The following is a 19,780-nucleotide window of genomic DNA, read 5'->3' on the forward strand; positions in this document are numbered from 1 at the left end:
TAAAAATAATAAAATCATTTATCCATATATATACGTTTTTTGATAACTTTATACGTTTTCATTTTGAGTTTTAGTCGTGTGTCGATAGATGGCAGTAAATTTACAGTGACTACAAAATTTACAAGGACAGGACCCCTCTATACTATCTATTCTTTTTGTTTAAATTAAACATCATAATTTCATAGAAGTTTGACGTATAAAATAACACTTGCACATTCTGGGCTATCAAAATCGCTGCCATCTTAGCTTGGTCTAACTCTAGTAACTCGGTGGAACATGTTTTCTGAAATTGTGCTTATTAACTATGTACAGAATAGGCAACTCTATCTATCCACAATTTTTCTTTTTGGTTTATTTAGAACACAAACAGTCGTAATCAGCATATTACCACAGAATAAATAATAGTACTAGGTACAGAAGACTCACTCTCTAACAAAACGCGTCTGTTACGATCAGCACATGCAGATACGGCCGCTAGGTGGCGACAGCGCCACGCGCGGCTTATGGCTAGCCACCAAAATTGGTGTGGAACGGATGTACTTGTAGCTACCTGTTGCAAAGCGACGAAATCGCGGAGTGAGCCACGCCTGATATTACATACTATTGTACACAATGTACCTACGGAGACAAAGATAAATAACAAATAGACCTGGAGGTTCATTCGTAGGTACAAAGTTAACAAGATAAACAACTTTATCACGGACAATGAAAACGGGCCACCCTGTATAGAAAATGCCACACAAAGAGACCCATATTAATTGTCCCTGACATTAAAATATTGACATTTAAATATTATTTTGTCGAAATACGACGAATTCTCTCAACAATACCAAAGCGTTTAAGGTGAGATTGAAAATTGATACATACATTACTTCAAGCGTTTTAGTTTAGTATAAAAAAAGGATTTATGGAATTGTATCCTTGGGGTATGGACCCGGGTATGTCCTTAAACTACGTCCAAGACCACCGGTGGACGGGCAGCAGCGTCCCTCAAATTCGGTGTACTCGACTGCGATCGCCAACCCGCCTGCCAAGCGTGGCGATTATGGCATACACCCCCCAAAGGGGGAGGCCTATGTTCAGCAGTGAACGTCTTATGGCTGAGATGATGATGATCCTTGGGGTGAAAACCGGGTTAACAACCTCTACGCGGCCAAAGTCAATTTTCTTTATTTTAATTCGTTAAACGTAAACATCAATAACAAAAACCCAACCTACGTACTTTCATAACGAGCTACTTTATATCACTAACGAGAACTCTCCGAAACTTCCCACTGAAGAAAATGTTCAAGGAAAATAATAAACTACGTCTTAAGCCAAAACGGCGTAACTACGTATAAGATAACTACGATATAAGTCTTTATTTACTTTCGTAGCCAAAAGTTTTTACAGGAAAAATCAAGTTAGCCGTGAGAAAACGTATTTGTTGGGTTATTTATTATTTCTTGGCGCACGAAAAACATTTATTGCGCAAAATTCGTTATTTAAGTGCAAACTCTTTTATTCAGCTTGGGATTAACTATATTCTCTTATTATTTCACTTTTGTGCCTGCTGGTGTAAACATGGACTTTTTTAGAAAGAACCCGACAGCTGGGGTGTTATCAGAAAATATAGAAATATATTATGACAGGCTATCACTTACTTAAATCGAAAAACATTGTAGTAGTAATGAAAATCATGATGGGATATACGTGTCAAAAGCCGGTGTGGCTCGAAGGATATGACTATTGGAAATGATCTGAAAGTAGCTAGGTAGGTACAGTCACCTGCAATAATATGTTACTCTTCGAAGGCCGCAAAAATATCTGACACGATCTTATTTGTAGAGCATTAAGATTGTGTCAGATATTTATGCGGCCTTCGAAGAGTAACATATTATTGCAGGTGACTGTACATCGCATTGTGTCATTTTCTCAAGTCATTGTTGTGGTATTTTTTTTCTTCTCAATATGTACAAATGTAGTGCATAATTGTTTTCCATAGTATTTTCTCGGAAACGTACGAACGTGTCATGCTATTTCAGTCAGTTTCAGTACAAAAGTACTGAGGTTCACTGAAAGCTGAAGTAGCATGACAAATACGAACGTTTCCGAGAAAATACGACGGAAAACAATTCACTACATCTGTAACCGACGGCAGACTGAGAAATCTAAGAATTTCAAGAAATAAGAAGATTCTAAATCAAAGTTTAATATAGTCAAACGATGTAAATGTTGCACAGTAACACCGTAAACAAACTATCAGAATACATTTAAATTTTCCATACCGTTTAGCCGGTGCTTGACTTCGGTATCCTTGGGCCTTCTTTAACTCACAAATGTGTTTAGAACTCTGTCAACAACATTATAATGTGCTGCTATTGAAATGTCAACTTTAAATCTGTGTAATAGAGGTGGAATTGTATTGTTCCAAAGTAAATATGTTCAGGGTTCGTGTTGCAAGTGTTTTAAGAGGGTGCTGACGCTAAATTGCAGTTTTTATAGTTAAACACGTTATAGTCAAGGGCAAATGCCCTGAAAAAATTAACATGGAAGCTAGACAATATTTGCAAGGGCAGACTCCAGCCAGATTCTTAATATATTAAAGTTGGCTTGATAAAAAAAAACAGAACGTATTTTTGCAACCGCGAACCAACCTACATCCACACCAAAATTAAATACTCATAGAAAATCGAACCTTAATGTGAAAACAATGTAGTAAACATTTGAATAAGTACCTACCTATTTGGTGTGGGTTGGTTCCCGTTTGCAAAAATACGACCAACTAAGATTTACAACAACAGATTTACAGAACAACCTTAATACCATAGCAATATAATTTTAGTATAAAATAGCTAGTGATGTAGACGAGGGAAATGACGAGAAAAATTTTAAACAGAAGAGTATGGGTCGCATGACCATATCTTCCATCGCGTTCGCGCACGCCATATCTTTAGTTTTCTTCTAATATCCTGCCTTCTATGCCCTCTCTTATATTTAACATTTAACTTGTGATAAAAATAAGGAAAATTGTCGTACCTATAAACCAATAATAACACTCTCAACTGCCCATAGATGTACCTTATGCCACTGAAATAAGGTCTATAACTGTTAACTGACAGATTGTGACAGACAGTAAGTGATGTTTTTCTGGGTTTTCTCCCGGATTCGGGGAAACTCCTACGCAAATGTTATTGTTACATTGATGTAAAAACAAAGTACTAAAGTTTATATTCATTTGATTTAATCAATTGGATCAGATAAGTAGGAACAAGTGGAACAACAACATTGTTCCTAGGAACTTGAAAACTTGTTCCAAGTTTCATGTAATAACGAGTAGCATGTCGTTTTAAATGAGAGTAACTTCGAGTGTATAGCGGCGTCTAGCTTGACCTATCCTACAGAACCCAGTTTAGTAACATTTAGGAATAAACGTGTACAAAAACCGCCACCAGGTTCCAGGGTCTCGCATAATCAGGCTGGCGACCCGCTGAAGGTGACTCTACAATAATATGATTTGCCTTCTATGCCAAGCTATAGTACCTAAGATATTTTTAATGTGAGACAAAAACACGTAAAAATTTGTCTTTAATAATGGTGCTACTTTACCGCACTAGTGCGATAATTAGCACATTACGCAACTATGTCGAAAATTTAAAGGGCCATAGGTGCCTACTGTAAAACCTTGTACGTTCATGTGCGAATAGGTAATTCGTAACTCGTGTCGACTTAAAGCACTCCCTCTGGTCGTGTTTTAATTTAGCGCCACTCGTTGCGAATTCCCTATTTTTCGTAATGTACTATTAAAAGCCATAGGGGTCGATTGCAAAAACCAGATGTAACGAAAGCGCGAAAAAGATGTGGCGCAGTCGCTTATATCTCTGCAACTATATTTAATACCCACCTATAAGATGCATAATCTTGATATCAAATTATTTAGAACAAAGAGCGATTATTCGGACTAGTCGGTCTGCATGTGACGCTGACACGAATGGCGTTTTTGCGCATGGATCGACGCATTACGAGTAATTCATTTCGAAAATGTACTCTTTGCGAAAGAAAATTGAAATTATACATACGGTAGGTAACTAACGCGGCGGGCGAAGCCGCAGGCCCTGCTAGTAGATACATATAATAGTATGCTAGTATATAAGTAAAACCCAACTTGACAAGGTCTCGCTATTAATAAACGTGGACAAAAACTTCAGGGTCTCGCATAATGCGGCTGCTGACCTGCTGAAAATCTACAAAAAGATGTTTTGTACGATTTTTTACTGTGCAAAATTTAAATAAATAAATGCTGTCGCTTGGAATAGCTAGGCAAATCGTCTCATTCTGGAGTCACCTTCGACGGTTCGGCAACCCTATTATGCGAGACCCTGGAGGCTGTTCGTTTTTGTACACATTTATTACTAATCCAGTAACTTTGTCAAATTTTGTAACCTGGCTCTTTTGCGTCGAATCCGGTAGTTCTGATTTTTTGCAGACTTATTTATGATGTTGGCCCAATGAATAATACAAGTTTGTGATTTCGAGCGCCGAACGCAACTTTGTCAAATATCGAAAAACCCGCGAAAATTTCGGTTTTCTTTTAGATTTGGACGATTATGACCCTAAAGGACTAGTTTTTGATAGTGCCTTCTCAGGGCGTTTTTTAAACCGGACTAGATTGGCTACAGTACGAGACTAGAATAATCTCTGTACATTTAATAGTTTCCGAGATAAAGCCTTTCAAAGTTTATAATTTTTTGAATTTGTATTCGTAGGGTAAGTAAGTGCAGTGAGTATGCACTTATTTGTCTCGATAAAATTTATCGATATAGAAACTCCCTACCTATCATGAAGTTTTGCCCCCTAACATCCAATGTCCGCCGCGTAAATGTAGGTATGTAAAACGTATCTACTCCAACCCTCACCAATCGTCAACACATTTAGACAGACGGACAAACCAGGCTAATGGCTTGTTAATCTAATAACACGGCGCCCCTATTCTGGACGTCCGACCATAGGTGAAAAGATAGTAGAACTGTATCGCTTCCTTGGCTGACACTAAAAAAAGTAAGAAAACATAATACTTCTCACATATCTTAACAGTCTGGGTTCCTCTTAAAGATGTGCAAGTTGCGAAAAGTTTCCACGAAAAGATCTCGGAATTTTCAGGAAAGTTCACAGGAAATAAAGGAAACTTCCTATACAAAAATATGGCAACCATCCAAAAATTATCCAAGTGGAAATTTCGTAGTTTTGGAAACTTTCCATCATTACATCAGTAGTTCCTCCTATACAGAATAGCTAGTTTTTAATCCAGTTGCTACAAAAAAACACACACATTTTTTACAACTTACATACCTACAATACAAGAAGCTAGTTAGGGAATTGGGCGTCGGCTAAGGGACAGGGGCTGCGACCCCTGGGCTGGCTTTTATCTGGTCCAACAAAAATCTTTGGCTATTCAGCGTGGCAATGCAGCTAGCATATTTGGGACGTTTGGGCCAGGCAGGGAACAGAGAGGCTACCGCGAAAACCGAAATTCGCAAATTGCGGGGATCTTTCTCTTTTACTCCAATGAAGGCGTAATTAGAGTGACAGACAAAAATGCCCGCAATTTGCGAACTTCGATTTTCGCGGTTATAGCCCAGTTCGGGGCTTAATTGTTAGAAAAGCTTTTTTGTTTGTTTGTTTTTGTTATGTATTTTTTTTGACGAAGCATGTTGTGGATACTATTTTTGTGAGTAGCATCTATGACGAAGCCTGCGCTGTGGATTAATGTATTCAATTTTAATGTATTTTCAATAAAACTTAATATGATCAGATGATCACATGGTTGCAAACATTTAAGTTACTTACAATTATTTAGTCGTATTGAAATTATTTAACTCTACAAATTTACAACTTAATATCCAGGCTCTTCTCATGCGTAGAAAGAAAATTTTGGAACCCCAAGGAAATACAGGAGGCATCTTATAAATTCAGCATATTTTATTTCATCCCCCGGCTTAAGTAACTCAACATATCAAAACAATAATCCAATAATCCGAATTATCCAGAATAAGGCTCAGACACTCCCTTCGTAAAAAAACACTTGCCATTTATCTTAATTCCGTGTTCCACGCCATAACATCACTTTATATAACTTGTATATCGGGTGGAAAAGAACGAAGGACTTTTATGCTAACGGGGAATAGGGTATTTTCCTACTAGTCAAATTAGTTACTTTTTTAGAACTGTCAAAACGATTTGCTAATATGGAATTTATATGAAACATTACATCGTGACGTCACGGCCAACTCACCTACTTTTTATATTTCTATCCGATTTATTAAATAGAACTTGTGTTTAAAAGTAAGTCCTATCTGTGTTTTTATAATTATTATCTGGTGTTTTTTTTATTATGCATGGTGTACAATAATTTATTTTAAATACAGTATAATACCCTATTGTTTAGGCTACGCACGCAGGTACTTTATTTTTTACTTATTAATCACGTTAATATTTCTAACAGTTTGTGAGTTACAGTTTGTTACAATTGTTACATTAGTGCAAAAATGTGCATGTTTCAATCCTAGCCAGTAGATCCGAGCATCGAATGTAAAGTCAAGTTAATGACATTGTGTCAATAACTTTGTAGTGACGGTTGTTAGCAGGAGATCTAAGGTCCACCACCTTGCATTTTGGAGACAAAGCAAACCGCTTGGAACAGGTGTTACTGGGGGTGATTTGAGCTGATTAAGCCCGGTTGCCAAGAGGTTCCCCCCAGCAGGTGGGCAGGGGAGGGGGGGTAAAAGTGCCTCCGGCGCGCCTCACTCTAAGCTTTATATCTACATACATCTCGCAACTATATCAAGTTTGGTGTCTTTTTCGTGTAATTCGAGGATGAAGAATTCAGTTCTGTGACTAAATTTTCACTCACCCATACAAAAAATTCGAGAAATTCAAAATTTAAAAAAAAAACTTTTAATTTTTTTTTCGTAAATCCTCTAATAAATTTAAACTATGAGGATTTGCTCTAGAAAAAAAATACCTGTGAATAGCCCAGTTATCCTACTATACAGAATAGTAAACCTGTCAAAAAATTTTTTTCATAACTCTGTAAAAATAAAATGTTTTGTGTCGCGCGGCGTACCTGCATTGTAAGAGCGGTATGCAGCGTTTAGGATTTTTAAGTATGTTTAGATGATTTCTGATAAGTTGTTATTCTTCTGGTTGTAGATTACATTAATAAATTACTTTTGGAAGTGATATATATACAAATATAAATTAAATATATAAATAAAGATGTTGGGAAAACTTTCGCCAACAGAGTTAAGTATTATAAATGTGATAAAATTATCATTATTATTTGTATGTCTTTTCCATATCTCCGGACCATGGGGTCCCGGACCTTTGGGAGGCGTACGTGGGGACGAAGCCAACAGCGCAGAGCCCCTTTAAGGCACGTTAATCTAAAAGCAAGGGATACATGTGGTGGATACTATCCCCGAACGCACAATGTGATACATCCGGAGATGGTCCCCGCCAGGTGCAAAGACTATTGCAGTGCAGCACTTTTGTGCTGCGATGGGAACTAAGGTCATGGGCTATAGATTTGAAAGTTGGATGGACTGGATAATGGGCTATGGGAGAGACTAGCGGACACCTGCCGTGACAATCAGTCTCAAAATTGTAAATGACAGGTGGTGACTCGCCAACTCATTGAGTGGGCCCCGCAATGGCCGCACGCACAGTGCGACAACAGGGCAACACTTTGGAGTGGCTGTGAGGTTGTCGAGAGGTGAGTCTGCGGTAGCCAGATCCCGGTAATCCGTTCAGCAGGCCGCCGGCGTTATGACATTTTACACTTCCAACCTGGAGCATAGGTCCCGCTCTTACGAATCCATTCTGGCCGGCCAATCAAGGCAAGCACAGAGGCGAGGGCAAGATGACAGGGCCCTCTGGAATAGGGGTCCGCGGTGTCGTCACTCACCGTCAGCTCGCCACAAGCTGCCCCCGCGGGACATTATTATTATTATTGTGGTGTTGTGGGCCTTTGAGTGTCGCATTGACCAGCATTGATCTATTGTGACGGCCCTTTAAGTTCATTACTAATGCCCGTTGCATCCAGAAAGTTCCAGATTCTTTGGGCCGTAATGTTTTGTACCTCATAGGGTTGCACTACGTGTCGCCCTAGGTAGGTACTTCTTTTTGACATTAGTAGTCCACAAGAACAGAAAACGTGCATTGCAGTCTCCTCTGACTCCTGACAGAACCTGCATGTCGCATCTTGTTTCTTGCCAATTTGAAACATATATGTTTGTTCAACTTGCAGTGTCCAGTCAGTATTCTGGTCACCGCGCAGGTTTTGTGCCTTTTGAGTCTTAAAAGCTCCTTAGCAGTTTTGCTGTTGAACACTTGGATCAGAGCATTCGAGTGTTCTTGTCCTTTAACGAACTTCCATCAATCGATTGCTCTCGTTTTTTCTAAGTTGCTGAGCAGAGAATATGCATCTCGTTTTGTGCTTCCACAGAAGGGTTATGGGCCGACCAGGGGTGTGTCTGCGCCCTTTCTAGCAAGTTCGTCCGCTTCTTCGTTTCCGTTAATGTCGGAGTGCCCTGGTACCCATCTAAGTGTAACTTTGTTGGAGTCAACCAGTGCATTTAGGTTTGTTTTACAGTTCTGGACTAGTTTTGAGTTTGACTCAAGGGATTCTAGTGCCAGCGGAGCAGCCTGGCTGTCTGAGTTAATGTAGATAAGCTGGTGTCTTAGGTTTCTATCCAGGTTGATCTTCGCACATTTGTTGACGGCGAAGACTTCTGCCTGGAAGATTGAGGCCAGTGTGCCCATGCTGACGCTAGCTCTGAGCTTAGATCTCTCAACATAGATCCCACATCCTACATCATTGCCTTTCTTGGAAGCATCTGTATACCAGATGTGGCTTCCCTCTTCGACGTACATTTGGTTGTTGATCCATTTGTCTCTAGGAGGTATTTCTACTGTGTACAGTTTGGTGAGATGACATTCGGTGTGAGCGTCATCAGTGGGCATGCTAAGGGCTCTATTCGCAAAAACCCAGGCCTTTAGATTGGTTAATGCCTCAGAGCGCCATTTTGGCCTGTTTAGCGTGCATATTCTGTAGACGCACTGCTTGGCCTCCTTTTGCACCTGCAAGTGGAGTGGTATGATGTCCAGCAGTGCATCTAGGGCCGCTCCCGGTGTCGAGGAGTAGGCGCCTGTTACTGTTAAACAAGCCGTGTGTTGCAGTCTGTTTAGAGTGTCTATTGCTGTCTTTTGACTGGTTTTGTTACACCAGACTGCGGAGGCGTAGGTGACAATTGGCCTCACTACCGCTGTGTATAACCACATAGCAATTTGGATCTTAAGCCCCATCTTGCTCTTGCCATTCGACAGCATGACCGCATGGCCATTTTCACTTTTTGTATAATGTTTCTCAGGTGAGGGTTCCAAGTTAACTTTTGGTCAAAGGTGACCCCTAGATACTTGACCTCTGCCGAGAACGGTATTATTTGTTCATTAAGTCTTGGTTTTGTGAGTTTATCGAGCTTCCGTTTCCTTGTGAATGGTTAAATGGCTATTACAGTCTTGCTCGGATTAATGGACAAGTCATTTTCTCTACACCATTTGAATATTGTGTTTAGAGCTCCTTGCATTAGGTTGGATATTGTGTTGAGGCAAGGGCCTTTGACGATGACTACAAGGTCGTCGGCATATCCTTGTGTATCAAAGTCTTGGCCTGACATGATTGCAAGAAGTTGGTCCACTGCTAGGGTCCATAATAGTGGGGATAAAACGCCTCCTTGTAGGCACCCTTTAGTGGTATAAAATTCATGCTCTATATATAGTATTGATGGTCAGAGTGGCTACTCTGTTTGAGAGCATGCTATGTACCCATCTGGTGGTTTCGTCTACTCCCTTTGATTTCATACCATTGAGTATGGTCTCTGTGGGCACTGTCGAAAGCACCTTCAACATCAAGGAACGCACATAGACCGGTTTGCTTTTCCTCTAGGGTTTTCTGCACCTTGTCAACCTGGTTGAAAATTATTTCAGCGACACGGCGGTTTTTGGCGCACGGCGCGATTTGGTCTATGTTTGGGGACAGATTATAGCCCCTCAGCAACAGCCACCATGCCCTGCTGACTGGGGCTGGTCCAAACAATAAGGTTATTGGGAGCCCATATGGACAAGCCTACCTGCGGCGGCTGCTGCTTGTTTAGAGCTTATTCGTTGCCGCTGCAAAACAAAATGCGCAGGGAGGTGCAACTGCGTTAAAAAAAACTAAAATGCACAGTCCCATGGGCATGTAATGGCAATTACGAACAATATAATATCTTATTTTAACCCGCATTTTTTGTCAAACATCTCCTATGTTAATTTTATCACATTTATAATACTTAACTCTGTTGGCGAAAGTTTTCCCAACATCTTTATTTATATATTTAATTTATATTTGTATATATATCACATCCAGAAGTAATTTATTAATGAAATCTACCACCATAAGAATAACAACTTATCAGAAATCATCTAAATATGTAAAAATCCTAAACGTTGCATACCACTCTTACAAAGCAAGTACGCCGCGCGACACAAAACATTTTTTTTAACAGAGTTATGATAAAAATTGTTTGACAAGTTTACTATTCTGTATAGTAGGATAACTGGGCTATTCACATGTATTTTTTTGCTAGAGCAAATCCTCATAGTATAAATGTTGTTGAAGATTTTCGAAAAAAAAATTAAAAGATTTTTTTTGAATTTTGAATTTTTCGAATTTTTTGTATGGGTGAATGAAAATTTAGTCACAGAAATGAATTCTTCATCCTCGAATTATACGAAAATGACACCAAACTTGATATAGTTGCGAGATGTATGCAGATATAAAGCTTAGAGTGAGGCGCGCCGGAGGCACTTTTGCCCCCCCTCCCCTGCCCACCTGCTGGGGGAACCTCTTGGCAACCGGGCTTAATTAGCTCAGGTCACCCCCAGGAACACCTGTTCCAAGCGGTTTGCTTTGTCTCCAAAATGCAAGGTCCCCTTAGAAAACGGGACCTTAGATCTTCTGCTATGTCACTGATATATAGTACATTGTGCAACGTGGGGGGTAAGCGAGATTTTGTAAACACTCAAGTTTACAATATGCTTACCCCCGGAGTTACACACAATGTTTTTCATCACACTTGCGAAGAAAAAACTAAATTTTAAGCGAAATAATTCTTAAATACGGTGACATTTCAAACATTCGTCCGCCATATTGTCTTGTTTGGCAGGTTAGGATTCGAAGGCACAGACCCACCCGGATTCAGCCATAATCGAAAATTGTGTAAAAAATAATTTAAACGGCTATTAAATTTACTTTTTAATCCAGCTTTACGATTATAATAACTCGATTGTAGATCACTTAGATAACACTATCCTTTCAGCTCAGTCCCTAGAAAGTTCCACCCTGTATATTTTATATTAGGTATACACCGTGTAACTGGTCATTCGGCCGAATGTTCGCTTTAATGTCCTTGTAAGTCGTAAATTCGGTTAGAAACAGCTTTTGTGGATTAGGTCGTGATTAAAAGTGGTTTAGGTATGTTATTTTTGTGATGTATAGTAGTGCGTGTAGGGAATTTTGAATGGGACTACTCTATTACGATTTTTTTAGGTTGGTATTAGGCGTCAAGGCCAAGCTTAAGTGGGACTGGGCTGGACATGTCTGTCGCATGCACCCGAAAAGGTGGGCCAAAAAAGTTACTGAGTGGGACCCACGGAACACCATAGACAAGGAGACACCGAAAAGGAGATGGCAGGATGACTTGGACTCATTCCACCTCAAATGGTGGGAAAACGCCGATGACAGGGCCGAGTGGAGAAAACGAGGGGAGGCCTTTGCCCAGCAGTGGGACACCAAAGTATGCTAATAAAAAAAAATACTTATCAGAGCTAGTCATTAACAATTGACCACTTCAAATTATTTCCTTCCCCTGTTTAACAAATGTCTTAAAGTCCAGAGGGCCTACCTGTCGCACTTGTAAATTCGTACGTATATAAGTGTGAAAGGGAGGCAACACGTCGTACGTGGTTCGCGGTAGGCCCCCTGGTCCTGACTTACTCATTCATTTATGCACATTAAACCTGAATGTGGGGAATCTGGTATTAATGCTATACATTATCGTCTCGTCTCAGCATAATCGAGGGATATTATACGGGTCAGGGGTTCCAAACTGCAGTGAGTGACCTTTGACTTGTGCTGACACTGCTTAACGTTAACAACTGAGTTCTGCTTCTATAAAAAAAGCGACGAATTAGTGCAGTTAAAAAACAAAGAAATATTTGTTTTTTAGCTATTCCACATAGTGTTGACTCGATATTAGGAACTAGAGTTTTTACTGCACTAAAAAAACTTCCGATTCAGAGTCTTTTAAATCCCGAGTCGAGTCCATTATTGTGTATTTTTAAGCGTACCCAACTCAAAAAGACTCTGGACACTCTGGTGCTAGCATACACCCATAAAATTGTTGACGTAGGCTTCATTTGAAGGCTCGAGGAATTTTCAATTACGCTTAAAAAATACTCAATAAAGGACTCGACTCGAGACTTTAAAGACTCGGCAAGTACTCATTTTTAGGGTTCCGTACCCAAAGGGTAAAACGGGACCCTATTACTAAGACTTCGCTGTCCGTCCGTCCGTCCGTCCGTCTGTCTGTCACCAGGCTGTATCTCACGAACCGTGATAGCTAGACAGTTGAAATTTTCACAGATGATGTATTTCTGTTGCCGCTATAACAACAAATAGTAAAAACAGAATAAAATAAAGATTTAAATGGGGCTCCCATACAACAAACGTGATTTTTGACCAAAGTTAAGCAACGTCGGGAGTGGTCAGTACTTGGATGGGTGACCGTTTTTTTTTTTGCTTTTTTATTCGTTTTTTTTGCATTATGGTACGGAACCCTTCGTGCGCGAGTCCGACTCGCACTTGCCCGGTTTTTAACCCAGTCTCGCTATATTGCATGAGATTTTTACAATAACTCAATGTCATGGCGGTAAAATTGTGCAAAAAGGGAAAATTTATGCAATTCTTAAAGATTTTCCCAACCCGAAGACTAATTAACGAACGAACCGTCGAACCTTCGGGATTTAACTGAAAGTTAAACGAAAAACTCCCCTTCACTGTTTTAGGGTTCCGTACCTCTAAAAAACGGAACTCTTTTGGATCACTCGGGCGTCTGTCGGTCTGTCACAGCTTATTTGCTCTGAAAATACTGGACCAATTAAGTTGAAATTTGATTAATATACGTAAATCTGTGACCCAAAGACGGACATGGAACGTAAATACTTAAATTAAATTAACATTGGAGCCAATTTTGGAGCAAATTAACATTCCCTCTCCCGTTTGTCTCTATACTATAGATTACAGGAAAACATAATAAAAGTCTGCTTTCAATCGTGAGTCGGCTTTAAGGAAAAAAAGCATTGATAAAAAATATGCGAAGTACGGAACCCTCGGGTTCGACTCGTACTTGACCGGTTTTTTCTTTTATTATTTCACATTCTGCGCAACCCCTCTATTATATAATTGAATAATAAGATTATGCCTCGCGAGTCAGTTGGCGTGAAAATTCCATTTTTATCGTACAGATTTCCATTTCCAATCCTCAATCAACTGGCAGAGGGTGTGGTTCCCGTCCCGATTATCCATTGATTTCTTTATTAGTGCAGCTTTCGATTTCGAAGAAACTTAGAGTGTCATATTTGGAACGTTGCACGTTGTGAACAAAATTAAAGAATATTACTTTCACATCACCTATTCGAAAAAGGGCTTTTTCTTCCCCGCTAGGAGGGATCAAAGTGGCACTTTTCTTCCCTGCTAGGGGGATCAAAGTTGTACGTTTCTGTTCTAGGACACGATTTTTTATTTCTTGCATACTATTTTTTTTTTGGTCAAATAATACATATTTTGGAACATAACAATTTCCTCATAGTTGATGTGAAAAGCAGTATGTGTCACATGGTATCAAAATTATTTCGTCTTGGGCGTTAACACTTGAATCCCTCATTACGCTCAGGATTCTACTTTAGAATTTATTGTAGAATCCATCGCTTCATTCAGGATTCAATGTACGCCCTTGACGGAAATATATCATTTTGATCCCTTGTAACACAAACTACTATTTTAGTTATGGAAAATAATTAAGAATGGCATATAATATTCTGGAAGGACTCTTAGGTAGATAATAGGTACCTATACAAAAATATACACTCATCGGAAAAGTTAGAGGAACGAAAAAAAAAATAATTGTAATTTTGAAATTTCCGTAATATTAAGGGTTTTGAAAAATGCCTATATCTTTTGGAATTTTTTACAGATCCGCGGGCGACGGCAGTTGTTTACACAAGGATATAGTCTATATTGATCGGACTTTTAGTTCAAATCGATAACATTCCAGGTCTGTAGGGTCCTTTAAAGTCAGCACATGGTACGGGAAAATGTAGGTCGTGCCACAAATTTGGCAAATTTGGCTTTCTCAATACGGGAAGTATATGACTCGTAAAGCACTGGCAGTAAGTTTGGGTTTTGCGCTGCCGCACTGAATGTGATAATCTGAAATGCTACAACCAATATCCAATTCATAGGATATGTTACAGTGTTAAAAAACACCGAGTGTGGAAGTGTTATCAACGTCAACCTTCTATGAAATTACTTATGACGTTTAAAATAACACTTGCACACTCTGTGCTATCAAACACGGCGCAGAGTTAAACTCTACATACTACCATCTTGAATTACGACTTACCTAAATACTATTCCTAATCTATGATAGAGGATATTCATCGAAGCACAATTCCTCCCCAACTATAATTCGCCGGTCGGAGGGGGGAGGGGGACAAAGAGGCAGGAAATTGGAACGCCATTCAATTGACGGGGGGTCTATACTCTATGGCGACGTGGAATGAACGTAGATATTATCTCAATTACTGGGGTTTCAACGTCTTGAGACTGGTGATGCGAGTGATTTCAACACTTTATAGTATACCTCGTCGTACTGCCGTATTCGAACTTCAAGATATTCACAAGAGACGACATCACGACACGTACTAGATCCATTCTAGATACGTTATAGTTTAGATATCAACTTGTTCTCTTTTGCAGCGCAATTCAGGCAACCAAATGTCACTTTTACGTTAGATGGAGTAAGATATCTATTAGATGTGAATTGGATCGCTAAGTCATATCCCGTGGAAATCGTTCAACAGTATCTCCAGAATCGCGCAAATGTCAAATTTGACAGGTTAGATCTTAAACATATCGTTATCGTATCTTGGTGATGTCTAAAAGATGTCTAATAGATGTCTATTTCAAAATCCGAATCGGGCCCGTAGTGTCATTTTCACGGAAACGTACGAACGTGTCTTGCTATTTCAGTCAGTCTCGCTCGGTACAAAAAGTATTGAGGTTGACTGAAGTAGCATGACAAATACGAACGTTGCTGAGAAAATAAGATGGAAAACAATTATGCACTTCATCCGTAGCTCGATACAGCTCTCGACTAGCTCTTCACAGTAACATTTTGTAATTTTGTTTTGTGTTTACGAGTTGCTTTTGCGTAAAGGAAAACATCAGGGGAAAAGCGGCGATATACTCGTATACCATTACCAAATTGCGCGCATCACAGATTCGACTCTGATGAATATTGGTTATTTGCACCTAAAGTGTCATTCTATGGAACTTGCTAACTATGTAAACAAACCGCCGTACTGAAATCATCATTCAGTGACAGTTTCAATATGGCGGTTTCTTAGAATTACACATTTTAAAGGGGATGGTGTACTACGACCAATAAGAATAACCTACTTAAATGAAAAACAATACTAAGTACAGAAAGTCTCGTTTTGATTACGACATTAACGACGTTATTTGACAATATAGGGTAATTTACCAGTAACTGGCCACTTTTAATAACTGGCCGCCCTACTCTAGAAATGAATTCTATTCACCTATAATGAATTCTATTTATAGGTGAATAGAATAGGGAATATTAGGCAAAGCTCTGCGTAGGTGGCACAACTAGCACATACAGTAAACAAACATCAATGAGACATCATGCGTCACTACGTTAATCACATGGCCTACCGTGAAACACGACAATTGAAAGTTCGGTTTCTGCCTCTCTATCACTCTTGCATATTCGAGCGATAAAGAGGCAGATAACTTAATTTTGATTTTTACGTTTACCTACCGGTAGGCCCTTGTTAACAAACCGCCTTGATGCATCAATGTCATATTTTATTGTCTGTGAAAAATTGTCAAAAAACAGTTTAAGGCACAGTATGTATAAGTTAGTCTATGAATTTACTAGATTCGGTAGTGCTGCACTCTGGCGGCAGAACATTGCAGTAATATCCCCTAAAAGTGGCCAGTTACTGGCGAATTACCCTACCTATTAACAACTCAATTAGGTATATATATATAGTACCTACTTAACTTGTAAAGTTGTAAGCGAGAGACATTTCTTGAGTTTGATACTCACAGCTTCCCCTAGTCTCCTAGGATCACCTATCTTGCTCGGTGATACGGTTCAATTTTAACTGGCAAAATAATAAATGTACATTCACTTTCGTGACCCGAGAATCCAGCTGGACTGTATGACGTAGGTACATTTGAATGCACCTTTAATGTCCACTTGAAAACCAGATGAAGTTCATCGTTCGGTTGTGAACTCGTTTAGCATAAAACTGGACAGATGGCGTTGGGCACGGTCAGGTCAGCGTGACGATGAGGACAGCGACCCGCACGTTTACCCTAAAGTGATAGGGGCGAAATTGAGAGGAAAGAGTTAAGTACTTGTTGTTTGTACTAAGGGACAAAAACACTAGTGCCTTGAAACCCTCGCAACGTTCAAGATTCCACTTTTTGCACCACTCGTGGTTCAATTTTGCAATCTATCGCATGCTCGGGTATCAATATTATCACTGTAACTCTTACGTCGAATGACCTTTGACAGTTCCTTCACGTCTGTTTTGGTTTGGCTTGATTTAAAATATGATCTATGATTAAATTATTTTGAAGAGTCGTGGTAAAAAATCCACATAGACAGATTAATTTTATAAAATAATACGAAGGTAGAATAGAGTAAAGACAAAGGACATCCTTCTATAATCCATCACACTGCCGCCCTGTTCCACAAAACGGGAAGTCTATGAATAAGAGAGCACATATTCTATAGCTCCCATGTCGACCCCATGGATTTAATGTTCTCACGTTCATTGTTCAGTCACAGACCATATACTTATTGAACTAGACACAGCAAATGCACTTCTATGTGCCAATGCCAAGCACCGAACAACGCTTAGTTGACTGACGGCCAATCATCCACAAAGCCACGTTAGACCACCACGGCTGCGTTCCGTCATGTTCTCTTTTACTCCAAGGCGTATTATTTAGAGTGACAGAAAAAGATGCCCGCAATTTGCGAACTTCGGTGTACGCGGTAGGCCCTCTGTTTTATCAGATGTTTATATTCTTACAATGTAGATGGCGCTCTTCTAGATTCCTTAAAATACATCTAGAGATAAAAGATGGGATGGTTATTGCCTACGTAGGCAAAACATAGTTACCATTTAGTTCATACCCTTTTAATCTTCAGGTTTTTTTTTGTAGGAATCTGGAATGAAATATTGAGTCTTTTTCTGCAAAAACAAATTATAACTGATTGTTGAAACAGAAAATAATCTTAATTAATCTTAAGTAATTTTGTCACTTTTCCACCGCTAAACTGCTCTCGTATCATGACAGGAGATATGAACAAAGAGCTCCGTGAACAAAGTTTTGTACGGAGCTCTAAAAATCGACACACTTTCTTGGCATGCTACTACTGAGTGTGCGTGCGACATCTAGTCTTATCTAAGGTCTGTCGGCAACCCTAAATGCAGTGGCCACTTGCATAAAACATGGCGCACGGCTGATTTCGACTCATGTATAAAACACGCTTTTATTCATAACGCCGTTGTATATTTAATAAACTCTACACGTGAGCCAACCCTGACCGGGTAATGGCCGTACACATTTAAAACTTAAAAAAGAGAGAAAGATGCTTTATAATAGTTTTCCACTTTTTAGTTTTCATTGAAGAAGACTCCAGTACTAAGGGATCCCTAAGGGATCCGTATAGAAGGTGCAAGCATGTACTACTCGCACTTTAGAGTTGGTCAAAGCTACCTATTCTTTCAAAGATTGCATATACCGTAAACTCGGGTTACTTTGACGCAATGGAGGGTAACTTTGACCCACATGAATACCTCATTTAAAAGGGTTAGACCATTTTAAATGAGAATAAAATACATAAAAACAAAGAAATTAACAAAATAATATTAATTACTAATAATTAATAATAATCATAATAATTAGCAAAGGATTGAAGGATTTGGGACTAGGTTGCCGGCTTCGGAGAGAGGGTGAAGTTATTTCTCACCTTCTGTACATGGATGACCTCAAATTATTTGCACCTAATACCCAAGGCTTGTTGGAGCTACTGAAAACCACTGAAGTCTTCAGTAGTGCCATCAACATGGAGTTTGGTGTCGATAAATGTGCAGTTATACATACATGTACAGCGGGGAAAGGTTATAAATTCAACAAATTTACAACTTTCTGAGACAATGTCTTTCAGATCTATCTCTGAATCAGAAACCTACAAATACCTTGGTATGTCACAGTCGTTGGGTATTGAGGACGAGGGTATTAGACGGTCGGTGAAGGAGCGCTTTTTCGGTCGGCTCACAAAAGTCCTTAACAGTCTTTTGTCAGGAGGCAACGAAGTGCGCGTCTTCAACGCCTGGGTAATGCCCATACTCACATACTCCTTTGGCATACTAAGGTGGACTCAGACCGAGCTGGATGCCCTGGATCGTAGGGTCCGACAGCTGCTCACCACATACCGTATGCTACACCCACGCTCGTCTGTCATGAGATTGTACATCCCACGGAAATGTGGAGGTCGCGGCTTTCTAAACGCCAAAAATCTCCACAACCGTGAGGTGTACAATCTCAGGAATTATTTCCTCAACAACGAGTGTGGGATGCATCGTGATGTGGTGGCAGCTGACAGGGGCCTCACGCCGCTCTCCTTGGCAAACGAGAACTGGCGCAAACCTGTAGTACCCGAGCCCTCATGGGACCCGATGTAGACCTGCCCGCGTCGGTGAACTGGCTACGATTCGGGGACCTCTTCGGAGAAACCGAGGGTTTTGCCTGTGCAATTGCGGATGAAGTTATCATGACGAATATATCCGGAGATATATCCTGAAGGACGGTACGGTCGAGATTTGTCGGGCATGCCGCCGTCCCGGAGAGTTACTCAGGCATATTATCTCCGGTTGTTCTCATCTTGCTAACGGCGAGTACTTGCACAGACATAATCTCGTAGCCAGAATTATCCACCAGCAGATTGCCCTCCTATACGGCCTTGTGGACCGCGAAGTGCCGTACTACAAGTACTCACCTGCGCCAGTTCTCGAAAATGGTCGTTCCACGCTCTATTGGGATCGATCTATCATCACTGACAGGACTATTGTAGCCAATAAGCCTGACATCATGCTGATAGATCGATCGCAGCGCCGGGGCGTGCTAGTCGACGTCACCATCCCCCATGATGAGAATCTCGTGAAGGCCGAGAAGGACAAGTCCAGCAAGTACCTAGAATTAGCTCACGAGATAACCGCCATGTGGGATGTTGACTCGACGATCATTGTTCCTATAGTCGTGTCAGCGAACGGTCTCATAGCGAAGAGTCTCGACCAACACCTAGAGAGACTCTCG

At 40.1% G+C, this 19,780-nt stretch overlaps 1 long non-coding RNA gene across 1 annotated transcript in view; it reads right to left on the reverse strand.

Annotated features, from left to right (window-relative positions):
- Positions 1-19,780, reverse strand: part of LOC134797458 (uncharacterized) — a 482,950-nt gene that overhangs the window by 444,174 nt on the left and 18,996 nt on the right. The window lies entirely within an intron of this gene.

The sequence above is a fragment of the Cydia splendana genome, chromosome 15 (genome assembly GCF_910591565.1).
Source record: "Cydia splendana chromosome 15, ilCydSple1.2, whole genome shotgun sequence".
Lineage (NCBI taxonomy): Eukaryota > Metazoa > Arthropoda > Insecta > Lepidoptera > Tortricidae > Cydia > Cydia splendana.